Genomic DNA, 15784 nt, shown 5'->3' with positions numbered 1-15784 from the left:
CTGTACAAAGTCTCTAATATCTTCAAGCCGGAGTTCAACAGGGACATGACGACAGAGCTGGTGTTGAGGTCGATCAGTCATGATGTTAGTGAAATTTGGAGCAGGCTAGAGAGGTCGTATAACCTGCAGCTGATTTATTTCTTATGTTTTTTTTTATTTTGATTTGATTTATTATTATCACTTGTACTGGTACCAAGTGAAAAGTGTTGTTTCTTGCGCACTGTACAGACAAAGCATACCGTTCATAGAGAAGGAAAGGAGAGAGTGCAGAATGTGGTGTCGCAGACACAGCTAGGGTGTAGAGAAAAATCAACTTATTGCAAAATAGGTCCATTCAAAAATCTGATGGTAGCCGGGAAGAAGCTGTTTTTGAGTTGGTTAGTGCGTGACCTCAGACTTTTGCATCTTTTTCCTGGCAGAAGGAAGTGGGGCGGCACGGTAGCCCAGTGTTCGCACTGCTGCCTCACAGCAGCAGGGATCCGGGTTCAATTCTGGCCTCGGGTCACTGTCTGTGCGGGGTTTACACATTCTCCCTGTGCCTGTATGCGTTTCCTCCGGGTGCTCCGCTTTCCTCCCACACTCCAAAGATGTGCAGGTTAATTTGAATTGGCCGTGCTAACTTAGACCTGGTGTCAGAAGAATTAGCAGGGTAAATATGAAGGATTGCAGCAAGGGGGCTGGGGTAGAATCGTGGTTGGTGGGCCAAATGGCCTCCTTCTGCACTGTAGGGATTCTATGATTCTACGGAAGAGAGTATGTCCGAGATGTGTGGGGTCCTTCATTAAGCTGGCTGCTTTTTAAGAGATTGTAATTTGGCGTTGTTAGACAGTTTAAAAGAGTTAAAGTTTTAGAAACACAGAACGAGAGCAAAAGATAGAATTAGGAGATATGCTGGGCACAGCTTGCAAGAAGTCACCACGATCCAGTGCCTCTTGGGGTGTTAAGACAATCACAGATTGCACAAACTCACATTTTCCCACTTGTTTTCTGAACATTGCTTCAGGTCTCTAGCACTCCGACAGTTCTGTGTATAAAATTTTAAGGGACATTGATGCATAGAAACTCGAAGCAGGAGTAGGCCATTTGGCCCTTCGAGCCCACTCTGCCATACATCATGATAATGGCTGATCATCGAACTCAGTATCCCGATCCCCCCATCCTCCTATATCCCTTGATCCCTTTAGCCCCAAGAGGTATAACAAATTTCTTCTTGAAATCACACAGTGTTTTGGCCTCAACAAGTATTAACGCAATCCCACCCAGGCCTTTATCATCAAACTAGTTTTGGACTTCCCCACCACTGGGAACATCCTTTCTGAATCTACCCTGTCTATCCCTGTTAGAATTTTATAAGTTTCAATGAGATCCCCTCTCAGCCTTCTAAGCTCCAATGAATACAATCCCAGCCTACACAATCGTTCCTCGTATGATAAACCTGCCATTCCAGAAACCATGGAGAAAATGCTGGAAAATCTCAGCAGGTCCGGCAGCATCTGGAAGGAGAGCAAAGAGCTGACATTTTGAGTCCAGATTCTTAGTCGAAGCTGACAAAGCTTTGATTTTTTTCTGCCTTCCCAGACATCAGGCTGGTAAACCTTTGCTGTACTCCCTAAGGAACTTTTCCCCTTAGGCAATGGGTCAATAATTTGGGACACATCATTAATGTACCAGGCAGGAGGGGATTTGAGGAGGGTGGTGGGAATCTGGAACTCACCACCTGACAGTATGGTGGACGTGGGAACCCTCACAACATTTAAGAGGCATTTAGCATCATAGAATTTGTACAGTGCAAAAGGAGTCCATTTGGCTCATTGAATTTGTACCGACCACAATCCCATCCCAGGCCCTATCCCCGTATCCTCACATATTTATCCTGCTAATCCGCTGAGTTGGCCAATCAACCAGATCTGCACATCTTTGAACTGTGGGAGGAAACCAGACCACCCAGAGGAAAGCCACAGACACGTGGGGAGAATGTGCAAACTCCACACAGACAGTGACCCGAGGTCGGAATTGAACTCGGGCCCCTGGTGCTATGAGGCGGCAGTGATAACCACTGTGCCACCGTACCGTCCTTTAGAAGAGCATTTGAAGTTCAGGAGGATGTACGTTCAGAGATCCCATTCATGAAAACAAAAAGGATTTATTTTTAAGGACTGTTCAACAGATCAGAGCAGCATATGGCTGATCCTAGCTCCTTACATGTCTCTTAGCTAAGAGGACTCTACACCCCCCCCCGGGGGTGATTACCCACTCAGAGTCCCAATTGGTCCCCCAAGCAAGGTAACCCTTACTCTGCTGTGTTGTCCTTAAAGGGACAATCACCACAGCTACAGACCAAATGTTGGAAACAAGTTAGGTGCTTGATGACTGTGCAGACACGATGGGCCAAAGGACCTCTATTTGTGCTGTAAAACTCTATGACCCTCTGACATTTTGTCCGTTCTTTAGTTGTGAGTTTAACCCACGAGTATCTGCATGAATCTTTAACTCGGGGGCATCAGAGAGGTCCATTGAAATATAGCCAGCTTTTGAGACTACGGGCTGGATTTAAGGAACCTCCACACTCGCCAGGTGTGTTTTTGTCAGGGGGGGCTCCGTAAAATATGAGTGTGGCTAGCCCAGAACCTTCTCCCCCACCCTGAGCCGATTCCTATAATAGTGAGATGGTGTGGGGGGGGGCTGGGGATTGTTGTTAATTTCTTAATACCGTTGGTGTGGGGATGTTCTTCCAAAAATGTTTTGAAAAGGGCAAAGGTACAAACTTTGGGAGTGCCCAAAGATACTGTAGATAGTGTGCTGCTTCCTTCCCTCCCTGCCTACACTGCAAAACCACACCCCCGCCCCCATCCCCGCCCCCTTCCCTAAGGTACCAATCCCTCCCTACCCAATAACCCTGATTTAACCCGAGTCTGGGCTCCACTGGGACCTTCACCCGAAGCCCGCTTGCAGTTCCAGCTCTGCCCACAACTGAGCTCAGGCACTGTTGGGACTCCAAGAGCTAGCCGGCCAACCACTCCCTGCCAATGAAGGGTAGAAGCCCCACGCTTTCTTTGTGTGTTACTGCTGTGGGCCAGATTTTCTTTTTGTCAGCTGGTTTCTGACTGACTTTTAAATGCACTTAAGAAGTTACGTAACGCTGGTGGGCACCGATCAGTACAATGCTGGGCGGCACGGTAGCACAGTGTTTAGCACTGCTGCTTCACAGCTCCAGGGGCCTGGGTTCGATTCCTGGCTCGGGTCACTGTCTGTGTGGAGTTTGCACATTCTCCTCGTGTCTGAGTGGGTTTCCTCCGGGTGCTCCGGTTTCCTCCCACAGTCCAAAGATGTGTGGGTTAGGTTGATTGGCCATGTTAAAATTGTCCCTTAGTGTTCTGAGATGCTTAGGTTAGAGGGATTAGTAGGTAAAATATGTAGGGATATGGGGTAGGACCTGGGTGGGATTGTGGTTGGTGCAGACTCGATGGGCCAAATGGCCTCTTTCTGCACTGTAGGGCTCTATGATTTCTAATAACCCCAACCCCTGCTGATAATCTAGCTCCATATCTCAGTGTAGCCAAACCATTCATCCCCCATACATCCCTTACCTTTCCCATTGCCTCCAGACCCTAGAGACAGCATAACTCTGAAAAATCGGTATTCCATAATACTACTTAGTGTGGATAATGCCAGTGGAAATCTTATAATATCCAATACTTTCACAGTGGGATTGAATGTCAGTCAGCTGAATAAGTAGTTACACAATAAATGATACGACAGATGATCAAAAGCTTAGTTCACAGTTAGGTCTTGTGGGTGATGGAAGAGAGAGAGTGAGACAGAGAGGTGGAGAGAGAAGGAGGGCAATGGAGAGGGATGGAGTTAGGTGGAGAAGGAGGGAGAGAGAGAGAGAGAGAGAGAGAGACAAAGACAGAAACAAAGGGAGAGACAAAGAGAAAGGGAAAGAGATGGAGAGGCACAGAAGGAATGCAGAAGGAGGGTGAGAGGCAGAATGAGGCAGAGAGAAAGGCTGGGAGAGAGACAGAGAGAGAGATGGAGAGTAAGACAGAGAGAAAGCAGAAAGAGAAGGACAGAGACAGCAGAGATGACAGAGAGAGGGACAGGCAGGGAGGGATGGAGAGAGAGAGGGGCAGATAGAGAGATGGAAAGAGAGAACGATGAACAGAGAGACAGAGAGAAATAGTTGGGCAGATAATTTGTCAGATAGTTGATGAATGGTATGGTGGGACCCTCACCAGATTTGAGTCACACCACAGCAGACGGTGACATTTGAATTCAGCGGAAATCTGGAATTAAAAGTCTGATAATGTCGACTGTCACAAAAACCCATCTGGTTCATTAATGTATTTTAGGCAAGGAAATCTGTTGTCCTCGCCAGGTTCAGCCAACGCGTGACTCCAGACCATGTTATATTTCTGAAAACAAGTTGGAAACAGCCCCCCCACCATGTTAGAGATGATAATACCACTTTAAAATAATTAGAAGAGAAACTAACAAAAAACAATTCGCAACTTATTCAATTCATGTGTCAACAAATACAAAGAAATTGCTTTTGTGATATGCTAATAACCCATGAAAATATGTAATTACGTGCTCCTTATGACAAAGTCTGAACCGTGGGTTGTCTGGCTCTCAGTCACATTCTGTTCCCTGTGTATGAGTCTCTATTATGGGAACATTTGCGGTACTTTCACTTATTTAATTATGTTTTTATCTTGCAGCCGATTCATACAGAGTCTGTAAAGTGCACATATCGTATTCAGGCAGCAGTGCAGTGATACTGTCGCTGGATGAGTAATCTGGGGACCTGGGTTCAAATACCACCATGGCAGATGGTGGAGTTAAAAAAAAACTCAGTCAAAAACAAAATCTGGAATTACGAGTCTAATGATGGCAATAATTGTCATAAAAACCCGACTTGTTCACTAGTTCCCTTTAAGGAAGGAAATCTGCTGTCCTTTACTTGGTCTGGCCTCCAGACTCACAGCAACGTGGGTTGCTGTCTAAATGCCCTCAGAAATGATCTAGTGAGCCATTCAGTTGAAGAGCAACTAGGGATGGGCAATCAATGCTGACTTAGCCAGCAACACCATACATGAATAAAATAAATCCCACCAAATGCAATTGCCAACTGCCTGATTCCTTTGATGTTTTCAAAGGAATGTCTTAGTATACATGGCATTGATATTATGCCACGCTCAGGCTATAACACACATGGGCTTGGAGATGTAGTTCAGTGGTACAGTGTGCGCTTTGCACATGTGAAGTTCCAGGTTCAATCCCCAACATCTCCAGAAAGCTGCATTTGAGAACACCACTGCTGCCTCACAGCACCAGGGATCTGGGTTCAATCCCCAGGTTGGCTCATTGTCTGTGTGGAGTCTGCATGTTCACCGTGTGTCTGTGTGGGTTTCCTCTGGTTTCCCCCCCATATTCAGAAAAACATGCTGGTTAGGTTTACTTGCCATGCAACATTCTCCCTCAGTGTGCCCAAACAGGTGCTGGAGTATGGCGACTAGGGGATTTTCACAGTAACTTAATTGCAGTGTTAATGTAAGCTTTTTTTTATTCATTCATGGGACATGGACACCACTGGCTGGCCAGCTTTTATTGCCCATCTCTAATTGTCCAAGGGCAGTTGAGAGTCAACCACATTGCTGTGGCTCTGGAGTCACATGTATAGAACATAGAACATAGAACATTACAGCGCAGTACAGGCCCTTCGGCCCTCGATGTTGCGCCGACCAGTGGAACCAAGCTAATGACCCTCTAACCTAAACTATTCCAATGTTATCCATATGCCTATCCACTGACCATTTGAACAGCCTTAAAGTTGGCGAGTCCACAACTGCTGCAGGCAGGACATTCCACGCCCTTACTACCCTCTGAGTAAAGAACCTACCTCTGACATCCGTCCTATAATTATCACCCCTCAATTTAAAGCTATGTCCCCTCGTGTTAGCCGTCACCATCCAAGGAAAAAGGCTCTCACTGTCCACCCTATCTAACCCTCTGATCATCTTGTATGCCTCAATTAGGTCACCTCTTAACCTTTTTCTTTCTAACGAAAATAACTTCAAGTCCCTCAGCCTTTCCTCATAAGACCTTCCCACCATACCAGGCAACATCCTGGTAAACCTCCTCTGCACCCTTTCCAATGCCTCCACATCTTTCTTATAATGCGGCGACCAGGACTGTACGTAATACTCCAAGTGCGGCCGCATCAGAGTTTTGTACAGTTGCAACGTGAGCTCACAGCTCCGAAATTCAATCCCTCTACCAATAAAAGCTAACACACTGTATGCCATCTTAACAACCTTATCAACCTGGGTGCCAACTTTCAGTTGTAGGCCAGACCAAGTAGGGACAGCAGATTTCCTCCCCTAAAGGACATTAGTGTTGGGTTTTTCTGACAATCAACAATAGTTTCATGGTCATCAATAGATTCTTAATTCTTAGTCAGCTATCGAATGGCGGAGCAGGCTCTATGAGCTGTATGGCATGCACTCCTGTTCCGGTTTCAAATACTGACAATTACATGCGGTGTACCAAAATGGCTGCTGAATAGTAATCACCCTCTGAAGCTCTGGAACCTTTTTCATAGAATTTATCACTAATTGAAATTAATAATGAGTGCCACAAAATGTTTGAATGTTAACAACAACAGCAACCATGCTCCAGAAATGTTTGCGTTCATACTGTAGGATTATTAATGAGGGCTAGAAGACTGAAGCAGCATGTGAACACATCAGAAATGAAACACATTCAGGTTTGCAGTGAAAAGCAGCAAGTGGCAAGCTCAAACTCACTGAAGCTGATGTTATTTTTCTCGTGTGAAATGAATACCACAATGGACCCACAGTAATTACTTCTTGCACAGTTTCTGCCCTGGGCAGACTCAGAAGGAGAAAACCAGACTGGACCAATATTATTACCTCCCCGTTTCACTGTTTCTTCCTTCTGGGTAAGGACTGTTCTAGGGTACAAAAGTGGTGAGGGATCACAGTTATGGAAGGGGTAAGGGAGGTCTGGGATTCCCTAGTGGGAGGCCAAAGGAGTTCTGTAGCTCCTTTTGTCCTTAAAGGAAATTAGGTGTATGGGCGGCACGGTAGCACAGTGGTTAGCACTGCTGCTTTGCAGCTCCAGGGTCCTGGGTTCGATTCCTGGCTCGTGCCACTGTCAGTGTGGAGTTTGCACATTCTCCTCGTGTCTGCGTGGGTTTCCTCTGGGTACTCTGGTTTCCTCCCACAGTCCAAAGATGTGCAGGTTAGGTTGATTGGCCATGCTAAGAAATTGCCCCTTAATGCCCAGGGATGCATAGTTAGAGGGATAGGTATGTATAATATATAGGGATATGGAGATAGGGCCTGGGTGGGATTGTGTTCGGTGCAGACACGATGGGCCAAAGGGCCTCTTTCTGCACTGTAGGGTTCTATGATTCTTGGGTCTCTTCTAGCCCTGATCCAGTTTACCGTCGGGTTCCATTTGCAGGTCCGTCGCAATGTGCACCTACCACAGTCACCACTTCATTTGATTTGATTTATTGTTGTCACATGAATTAATTTATAATGAAAAGTATTGTTTCTTGCGTGCTATACAGACAAAGCATAACGTTCTTAGAGAAGGAAGCAAGACAGTGCAGAATGTGGTGTTACAGTCATAGCTAGGGTGTAGAGAAAGACAACTTAATGCAAGGTATGTCCATTCAAAAGTCTGACAGCAGCAGGAAGAAGCCGTTCTTGAGTCAGTGGTACATAAACTCAGATTTTTGTATCCTTTTCCCAATGGAAAAATGTGGAAGAGAGAATGTCCGGGGTGCGTGGAGTCCTTAATTATGCTGACTGCTTTGATGAGACAGCAGGAAGTGTAGGCAGAGTCAATGGATGAGAGGCTAGTTTGCATGATGGATTGGGCTACATTCATGAACTTTTGTAGTTTCTTGCGGTCTTGGGCAGAGCAGGAGCCATACAAATGCTTTCTGGTCATATCGTAACTCTCACTAACATGGTCACATGTTGGTGACAGTTGTAGCTGACGTGCTCAATTTCCTTAGTCTTCTGAGAAAGTAGAGGCATTGATGGGCTTTCTTAACTATAAACTAAAGTTTATTTATGAGGCACAAGTAAGGCTTACATTAACACTGCAATGAAGTTACTGTGAAAATCCCCTAGTCGCCAGACTCTGGAGCCTGTTGGTACACTGAGGGAGAATTCAGCATGGCCAATGCACCTAACTAGCAGAATGTGGGAGGAAACCGGAGTACCCAGAGGAAACCCATGCAGATATGGAGAGAACGTCCAACCAGACAGTGACCCAAGCCGGGAATTGAACCCAAGTCCCTGGCGCTGTGAACCAGCAGTGCTAACCGTCATGTCACCGTGCCATCAGTGTTAGTGTCAGCATGGGGGGACCAGGACAGGTTGTTCAATCAATGTTTGGAGCCTAATTGCGGCATCGAACATGGACTGTTAAATATTAATACGATCCTAGTCCACCTGTGGTGGGCGCATTTCTTGAGACTCTAAATGGCATGATAAAAATCGTGAAGGATGTGAAGGTGGAATGCTACACAAAACAAAACAAGCAATCACCCGTTGAATCAGCCACCCACCTCATTCTTACAGGTTGTGAACTTTAAAATTACACCTTAACAGCACCACGATTCTTGTTTTAACTCATTCATTCCCCACCCTCACAACACTGTCAAACTAATTACCTTTGTGCTTTGATCCACAGCCTTTTAAGAGCCAAGCTTAGCAACATCTGATCAAATCTACTTATTCACTTGTAATGGAATTGTTGTTGCATTTTCTCAACCTTGCTGGTCTGCCAGCCTAATGCCCTCCACACCAGGATGGAGGGCATTAGCTATGAGGAGAGGTTGGAGAAACTTGGGTTGTTCTCACTGGAGTGACGGAGGTTGAGGGGAGAGCAGATAGAAGTCTACAAGATTATGAGAGGCGTGGACAGAGTGGATAGTCAGAAGCTTTTTCCCAGAGTGGAAGAGTCAATTACTAGGGGGCACAGATTTAAGGTGCGAGGGGCAAGGTTTAAAGGAGTTGTACGAGGCAAGCGTTTTGCAGAGGGTGGTGGGTGCCTGGAACTCGCTGCCGGGGAAGGTAGTGGAAGCAGATACGATAGTGACTTTTAAAGGGAGTCTGAACAAATACATAAGTAGTATCCCGTAAGGATAGGGGGGGTTTTAGTTAAGTCAGGCAGCATGGCCGGTGCAGGCTTGGAGGGCCGAAGGGCCTGTTCTGTAATTTTCTTGTCCTTTGTTCAATGTCAGCCTGATGGTGGGTTTCACCACTTTTCCCAATCATGTGATCGCACAGAGCTCCTGCATCTTTAAACTTTCATTTTAATCGTGTGGCAGTGGGAAAAACCAGGGGTGGAAGTGGTGCAGACATCCGATTGTGCGACTGTGAACAACACAGTGTTGATAAAACCCTCCCCTCAGTCGTATCCCGTCTGGAGCGGTGAAGTCACTTCTGAGCACCAATGCCAGAGTTTTCCGGCTGTTCGCGCCAGTTAATAGGCTGTTCTCTGTCCTCGCTTGCAGCGGCAGTGGAGTGTGAACACTTGGAAAATCCTGGCCCTAATCTCAGGAAAGATGTGTTGGCGTTTGAAAGGGCTGCTTTTCAAATTCACCAGAATAATATCAGGTTTAAAGGGTTATACTATAAGTAAGAAACCTCATACTTCTTAAAGTCCATCAGTTTATTTGGAATCATGAGTTTGCGTTGCGCTGCTCCTTCATCAGGTGAGACACAGTATTCCGAAAGCTTGCGATTCCAAATAAAGCTGTTGGAGTTTAACCTGGTGTTGTGAGACTTCTTACAGTGTCCACCCCAGTCCAACACCAGCATCTCCACGTCATGGCTACCAGTTACATTATAAAGGACACAGGTTGCAAAAAACAGACTTCCTTGAGCTTAGAAGGCTCATTGGTGATTTAATCAAGGTGTTTAAATGATGAAATGATTTGAACAAAGAACAAACAAACAACAATACAGCACAGGAACAGGCCCTTCAGCCCTCCAAGCCTGCGCCGCACGTGAGCCCAACTAGACCTTTCGTTTGTATCCCTCTGTTCGCAGTCTGTTCATGTGGCTATCTAGGTAAGTCTTAAACGACCCCAGCGTGTCCGCCTCAACCACCTTGCCTGGCAGTGCTTTCCAGGCCCCCACCACCCTCTGTGTAAAATATGTTCGCCTGACATCTGTGTTGAACCTTGCCCCCCCTCACCTTGAACTTGTGCTAGAGAATTAGTTTCCTCTGGTGGGAAATCCAGAACAAGGGATCATTATCTTAAAACTAGAGTAAAATCAAGGAGCATTTTCTCACACAGTGTTAGAGCAGGTAACAGGATAAAGCTTTCACCCCCTCTCCAACCCAGATCCAAACCTAACCTTTCAAACCTCTGCTTTCTCAGAAGACTAAGGAAATTTGGCATGTCGGCTATGCCTCTCACCAACTTTTACAGATGCACCATAGAAGGCATTCTTTCTGGTTGTATCACAGCTTGGTATGGGCTCCTGTTCTGCCCAAAACCGTAAGAAACTACAAAGGACCGTGAATGAAGCCCAGTCTATCACACAAACCAGCCTCCTATCCATGGAATCTGTCTATACTTCCCGCTGCCTCGGCAAAACAGCCAGCATAATCAAGGACCCCACGTGCCCCGGACATTCTCTCTTCCAACTTTGTCTGTCGGGAAAATGATACAAAAGTTTAAGGTTATGTACCAACCGACTCAAGAAGAGCTTCTTCCCTGCTGCCATAAGACTTTTGAATGGGCCTACCTTGCACTAAGTTGATCTTCCTCCACACCCTAGTTATGGCTGTAACATTACATTCTGCACTCTCTCCTTTCCTTCTTTATGAACGGTATGCTTTTGTCTGCATAGCGTGCAAGAAACAATACTTTTCACTGTATACCAACACATGTGACAATAATAAATCAAATCAAAGTTAGACAGCAAAATGCAAGAATTTATAACCTAAGACTTTGAGTACAGTATTACTAGCCTGCTGCACTAATCGATTGGTGTGGCAAGTCGGGAAGATGCCAAAAATTCGGCTCACACCGGGTGCAAACCAGTTTGGCACCAAGCGCCATCTTCTGGGCTCTATTTTGCCAGCAGCATTGTCACGCTTGCATAGATACTTGCCCTCTTGTTGGCGAGAGATCTCACCAACCACAATCACTCATTGTCCCCACCAGCAGGGTCCAGGCACCATAACCATGCTGGGGGGATCAGAGGCCATTGAATCCCCCAGGAATTTGGGGGTATGGAGGCAATGCTCATCAGGGATTGCAAGAGAAGCCACTTGAGAGAAAGGTATTGTTTTAACAACGGAAACATTAAGCTACTTTATGGTGAGAGTCACAGTAATGTAGTTTCACAATGCGTTCACACATGGTCTGTAAACCTTCACACTGAGTTTATTCATCAATTGACAGCAGTAATTTGTTTCTATTATAATCGTCACTGCCAAGCTTTATCAAATGAATAAATATAAATTTAATCTGTTTAATGAATGTTAAGGATTATTTTGCTGTTTTGTCTAACATGTTTATCACAATCATTTCTTTAGTAGACCAACTACTACTCATTTTATGTCCAGTTGAGGCCCAGTGTGGATGTGAGACATGGAAATCCCCCACTGTCAACATCCTTGGGGTTACCATTGACCAGAAACTCAACTGGACTCACCACATAAACACAGTGGCCATAAGAGCAGGTCAGAGGCTAGGAATACTGTGGCGATCACCTCCTCACTCATCCTCCAAAGCTTACCCATTATCGTCAAGACACAAGTCAGGAGTGTGATGGAATACTCCGCACTTGCCTAGATGAGTGCAGCTCCAACAACACTCAAGAACCTGTAAGTTCCCCTCCAAGCCAGTCTCCATCCTGACTTGGAAATATATCACTGATCCTTCGTAGTCACTGGGTCAAAATCCTGGAATTCTCTCCTAACGGCATTTTGGGTCAACCCACAGCACGTGGACTGCAGTGATTCAAGAAGACAGCTCACCATCGCCTCCTCAAGGGCAATTAGGGATGGGCAATAAAAACTGGCCAGCCAGCGACACCCACGTCCCATGAAAGAATATAAAAAAATGAAGAAACATGCCTCAAATCTACAATCTATCTGTTACAGTAGCACAGCATGGTAGCACAGTGGTTAGCACTGCTGCTTCACAGCTCCAGGGACCTTGGTTCGATTCCCAGCTTGAGTCACTGTCAGTGTGGAGCTTGGACATACTCGTGTCTGCGTGGGTTCCTCCGGGTGCTCCGGTTTCCTCCCACAGTCCAAAGATGTGCAGGTTAGTTTGATTGGCCAAGCTAAAATTGCCCCTTAGTGTTCTGAGCTGCATATGTTAGAGGGTTTAGTGGGTAAATATGTAGAGATATGGGGGTAGGGCCTGGGTGGGATTGTGGTTGGTGCAAAATCGATGGGCCAAATGGCCTCTTTCTGCACTGTAGGGTTTCTATACCATTACTGTGCTATTCTCATAGCTTTGGAGATATTTGTTGAACACACAGGTTCTTTAAAATTCTCTGTTTGTCTCCGGTTAATATGATATCTTGTTCTAATCCATATCCTTCTCGTGACCCAGGCCCGATTTCCACCCTCCTGCATGTGCCCTCTCACCGCCAGTAGGAATGGAGAATTTGGCACTCAGCCAAAATTCCGTTCACAGCAGCGGGACTTGAGAATCCCAGCCCGGGTGAGCTTGAAGAATTCCAGCCCTGTTCTTTCCCCTTTCTCTGTACCCTGCGCCATTCTACATCGGCCATTCCATCAGGTCATTGTGCATTTAGCACAACAGTTGGCCTTGTCAGCCTATAAGAGCATAAGAACTAGGAGCAGGAATAGGCCATCTCACCCCTCAAGCCTGCTCTGCCATTCAATAAGATCATGGCTGATCTTTTTGTGGACTCAGCTCCACTCACCCGCCCGCTCACCATAACTCTTAATTCCTTTACTGTTCAAAAATGTATCTATCCTTGCCTTAAAAACATTCAATGAGGTAACCTCAACTACTTCATTGGGCAGGGAATTCCACAGATTCACAACCCTTTGTGTGAAGAAGTTCCTCCATAACCCTGTCCTCAATCTGCTTCCCCTTATTTTGAGGCCATGATCCCTAGATCTAGTTGTTTCCAGTGGAAACAACTTCCCTGCTTCTATCTTATCTATTCCCTTCACAATCTTACATGTTTCTATATAATCTCCCCTCATTCTTCTGAAACCCAGTGAGTATAGCCCCAATCCACTGTCTCTCCTCATAAGCCAACCCTCTCAACTCTGGAATCAACCTAGTGAATCTCCTCTGCACCCCTTCTCGCGCCAGTATATCCCTTCTCAAGTAAGGAGACCAAAACTGTACGCAGTACTCCAGGAGTGGCCTCACCAGCACCTTATACAGCTGCAACATAACCTCACTGTTTTTAAACTCCATCCCTCTAGCAATGAAGGACAAAATTCCATTTGCCTTCTTAATTATCTGCTGCACCTACAAACTAACTCCTTGTGATTCTTGCACAAGGACACCCAGGTCCCTCTGCACAGCAGCATGCTGCAATTTTTTTACTATTTAAATAATAGTCCGCTTTGCTGTTATTCCACCCAAAATGGATGACCTCACATTTACCAACATTGTATTCCATCTGCCAGACCCTCGTCCACTCACTTAGGCTATCTATACCCCTTTGCAGGCTATCAGTGTCCTCTACACACTTTGCTCTGCCACCCATCTTAGTATCATCTGCGGATGGAGGATGCTTTCTAGATTTTTTTCACCGATTTGATTCGAGTAAAATACTGACGCAGAATTCCATTGGAGATTCATGACGTCAATTCAAACTCCCAAAATAAGCCCTCATATCATGTGTTAGAAATGAATTACTTTCAAGACGGTGGCACAGTGCTTAGCACTGTAGCCTCACAGCATCAGGGACCCGGGTTCAATTCCCACAGTGCAGAAGGAGGCCATTTGGTCCATCAAGTCTGCACCGACCACAATCCCACCTAGGCCCAATCTCCATAACACCATGGATTCACAATAGCTAGTTCCCTGACACTAAGAAGCAATTTAGCGTGGACAATCAACCTAACCTGCACACCTTTGGGCTGTGGGGGAAAACAGGAGCATCCGAAGGGAACCCACACAGACATAGGAAAAACGTGCAAACTCCACACAGACAGGATCCCTGGCGCTGTGAGGCAGCAGTGCTAACCACTGTGCCTCCGTCCTCCCCATGTCTACGTGGGTTTCCTCCGGATGCTCCGGTTTCCTCCCGCCGTCCGAAAGACGTGCTGGTTAGGTGCATTGGCCAAGCTAAATTCTCCCTCAGTGTCTCCAAACAGGCGCTGAAGTGTGGCGACTGGGGGAATTTTCGCAGTAACTTCACTGCAGTGTTAATGTACGCCTACTTGGGACTTTAAAAAAATCTCTGCGACAGTATTTCCAACAAGTTAGAATTTCTGGCCAACACTGAGCGGTGCCATTGGTCTCGCTGGACATCACGCCAGCAAACCTTTCAAAATAATCACTGAGCAGCAGAGAGGTGAGTTGCTGAATGGGGAGAAAGTTAGGACTATGGCCTTTAATTGACTGACCGCAGATTCTCAGAAGCGCAACAGGTGTGTGGCATGATTTCACGTTCAGCTTTTGTCAAAATATTTAATCACCTTGCTAAGTAATTGGAATATCATCATTATCGCAGGAGGAGGCCATCAAGCTCATTGTGTCTGCGATAGCTCTTTATAAGAGCTGCCCAAGTAGTCTCACTCCTCTGCTCTTTTCTCAGAAAGCTGCATTTTCTTTCCTTTTCATTTACATATACAATTCTCTTTTGAAAGGTGTTACTGAGTATACTTCCTTCAGGCCGTGCATTCAACAACTCATTACATTAAAAAAAAATCCTCCTCGTATCGCTCTGCTTCTCTCACCAATTATTTTCCATTTGTGTCCTCGGCTTACCAACTCTCTTGCCAGTGGGGACCTGTTCTCTTGTTTTTGATTTCTCAATACTCGGCCGTAGTTTCGATGACGTACACTAGGAGTAGGCGAGGAATGCCTTAGGCAACTGGAGCCAGAAGATACAGAGCTCACCTTGTCTTACTTGCCACTTGCCCGTCTAGAAGGGTATACTGACCCTAAAAAGGTGAATCAAAGATTTAACAGGATGATACCTGAGCGCAGCAGTTAGCACTGCTGCCTTACAGAGCCAGGAACCTGGGTTCCCGGGTTCGATCCCGGCTCGAGTGACTGTCTGATTGTCAGTGCAGACTCAATGAGCCAAATAGCCTTCTTTTGCACTATAGGGGTTCTAAAATTTATGATCTCTAGTTGCCCAAGGGCAGTTGAGAATCAATCACATTGCTGTGGCTCTGGAGTCACATGGAGGCCAGATTTCCTTCCCTACAGGACATTAATGAGCCAGATGGGTTTTTCCGACAATCGACAATGGTTTGATGGTCATCAGTAGATTCTTAATTCCAGATAATTTTTATTGAATATAAATTCCACTATCTGCTGTGGCAGGATTTGAACCTGGGACTCCAGAACATTAGCTGAGTTTCTGGATTAATAGTCGAATCATAAATGCACTGGGCCATTGCCGCTCCTCACTGGAGTTACATTCCCTCTTCAAGTTTTCACTTTTAGTTCACTATATAGGTCCTTTGTACTGACCACATGCGGCTGGGAGTGTATCTCCTCAGGGCTATTTCTGTGGGAGAAATAACTGGCTAAGAATTTCCT

Source organism: Carcharhinus amblyrhynchos, chromosome 4, assembly GCF_965287045.1.
Source record: "Carcharhinus amblyrhynchos chromosome 4, sCarAmb.v2.hapA, whole genome shotgun sequence".
NCBI classification, from domain to species: domain Eukaryota; kingdom Metazoa; phylum Chordata; class Chondrichthyes; order Carcharhiniformes; family Carcharhinidae; genus Carcharhinus; species Carcharhinus amblyrhynchos.
Note: the sequence above shows the minus strand (reverse complement) of the source record.